General features: G+C 42.1%; 1 non-coding gene across 1 annotated transcript; it reads right to left on the minus strand.

Annotated features, from left to right (window-relative positions):
* Positions 1-1,612: 1,612 nt before the first annotated feature.
* Positions 1,613-1,719, minus strand: LOC117129071. The gene has a single exon (XR_004452641.1). It is a non-coding gene; the product is annotated as a small nucleolar RNA R71 (small nucleolar RNA).
* Positions 1,720-2,775: the final 1,056 nt, after the last annotated feature.

Here is a 2,775-nt window from a genome sequence, read left to right on the forward strand (position 1 = left end):
CGCTCCGCGCCTATTATCTGCTCGATTTCTATTTTACTTAAGGGTCTTTTGGTCATTTCATTATGCACGTTTTACATTTCTAAAACCTATGTTTTAAACATCTTTTGTAGCCACGAGAGGCAGATTATCTTTTATCTTTGATCTATTGAGAAAGACACAAGAACTCTCTTGAGAAGTTCATCTCTTGGATTTTGATTGTTATGTTCTTGTGTTATTGTTGATTTCTTATCTATTTCTCTACATGATTAATCTGAAATCCAATATGGGTTTAAGAGGAATCATGGAGATTAGTGAGTAATCACCTTTGGAATTCATGGGTTAGGGAGATTAAGGGTGATTAGGTTAGAGCTAGGATGTTTTAGTGTAGATCATTCATATTTCCTTGCTAGTAGAGTAATCATAATGCATCTTCTGAGTTGGCCACTCAGTTGTTGATCCTTAGGCATTTCTCACCCGAAAGGTGTTCGATGAAATGCCCGAGACAACTCTCCTAGGCTTTTAGTATACTTTGCCAAAGACATTTGTTGTTAAAGATGCTAAGATAGCTAATAGACTTGTTAGTAATGATTGCTTTCATATTATTCAACCAAAGACATTTGATGTTTGAGATATGTTAGCAAATGAGCATTCATCTAGACATAGAGCTTGCTTAGAATTGTGTCTAGGCTTAAGGTTGATAGTTTGATTGATCATTTGCCATCCTTAGTTCGATACTTGATCACCCAAGGTCTAATCCCTATGCCCATGAATTCTCTTTTCCCTTAGTCAAGAAAGTATCATTCTGTTATTGCTTTTTAGTTTTAGTCATAGCTTAAAACCCATCTAAATCATTGGTTGCACTTAGATTAAGTGAGTACTTGCATTCTCAGTGCTTTGATATCCCTCAGAACTGGTTCGACAATCTTTTATACTACAACATTTGTTTTAGGAGCCTTGAAAACTCCTAACATCAAATTGGCGCCGTTGCCAAATTCTGAGTAGATTTGAACATTGAGATTTAGTCACTTGGTTGAGACTAAGTCATTTTTATTTTCTTTTGTTACTGATTCTCTTTCTTCACCTCCCTTTAATCTACAGGTGTATGAACTTGAGGAGCAGGGGTCCATCAAACCTAGTTCCAATAGCTGCAGACATCAGAGCTTTAGAGAGAGAGTGTGCTAGAAATAGAAGAGAAGAAGAGCAACAGGCTCACTTGCAGAGATTGAGTACTGATATGGGAGACATACCTCAAAACCAACAGCGAGCAGCTCGACCCATTGGCACTTACGACCGCCCCAACATTCATGGTCATAGATTGGGAATCCGAGCACCCGCTGTGGCAGCCAACAACTTTGAGATCAAATCAGGACTCCTCAACGTGATCGAGAACAACAAGTATCATGGCTTGGCTCTAGAGGATCCATTTGATCACTTGGACAGGTTCGACAGCTACTGTGGGTTGTCAAAAACCAATGGTGTGTCCGAAGATGCCTTAAAGCTCAAGCTATTCCCTTTCTCTTTGGGGGATAAGGCGCGTCAGTGGGAGAAGTCTCTACCCAGTGACTCCATCACTACTTGGGATGACTGCAAGAAAGCATTCTTGGAGAAGTTCTTCTCTACTTCAAGAACTGCTAAGCTGAGAAACGAGATTTCCAGCTTCCAACAGAAGAACTTGGAAGGCTTCAGTGAAGCCTGGGAGAGATTCAAGGGCTACCAAGCTCAATGCCCACACCATGGCTTTTCTAAGGAGAGCTTGCTGAGCACATTCTACCGTGGTGCTCTTCCTAAGTACAGAGCCAGACTGGATACAGCTAGCAATGGGTTCTTCTTGGGGAGAACTGAAGAGGATGCAGAAGAACTGGTTGACAACATGGTAAAGAGTGATGCAGTCTACAGTGGAGACCACGACAGAGGCAGTAGAACAGATGATAAGCAGACGAGGAAAGAGATCAAAGCTTTGGAAGACAAGATCGACCTACTCATTGCTGAAAAAGCAACCCAAGAGCAAGCTGAAGTTTGTTGGTAACTCCAAGCAGGAAGATCCACTTGCTGTCAATGAGGTTGAAGGTTTGGAAGGTCAAGAGGAGTTGTGTTTCATCAACAACAATGGTAGCTGGTACAAAAAGGAGCCCAACTTTCAGTACAACAACTACCAACAGAAATCCTATCCAAACAACCAACAGAGTGGCTATCCGCCAAGAAACAACCAGCAAGGCAGCTATCAGCCTCAGCAAAACCCCTCGTCTGGTTCCTCTGCTCCTCAAGAGAGCAGCACTGATACCTTACTGAAGCAAATCTTGGAGTCTCAGACTAGAAGTGAGAAGCAAGTTGGTTATGAGTTGAAGAACCTTCATTCCAAGATTGATGGGAGCTACAATGAGCTCAACAACAAATTCTCACACCTTGCTTCTACAGTCAGGAATTTAGAGAATCAATTTGCTTCCATGAACACTCACCAGAATCGCCAGCAAGGATCTCTACCTGGAAAGTCTGACCAAAATCCCAAGGAGGCCAAAGCTATCACCCTTAGGAGTGGTAAGCAGTTACCTCCTAGAACCCTCACCAAGGATGCTGAGAAATTAGGTGAGGGGGTTGCCATCAACATAGATGATGAAGTGGTGATTGTTGATGAGAAGATCAATGACGAGATCTTGGAGAAGATAGTGGAAGCCAAAGGTAAAGGAAAGGTTGGAGAGGAGAAGAAGACAGTAAAGGATGGTGAAGTTGTTACTCCAGCAAGTGAAAGTTCTTTTGTTCCTCCTCCCTATGAACCCAAACTTCCATTCCCTGGTAGAT

This window comes from Brassica rapa, chromosome A01 (assembly GCF_000309985.2).
Source record: "Brassica rapa cultivar Chiifu-401-42 chromosome A01, CAAS_Brap_v3.01, whole genome shotgun sequence".
Classification (NCBI taxonomy): Eukaryota; Viridiplantae; Streptophyta; class Magnoliopsida; order Brassicales; family Brassicaceae; genus Brassica; species Brassica rapa.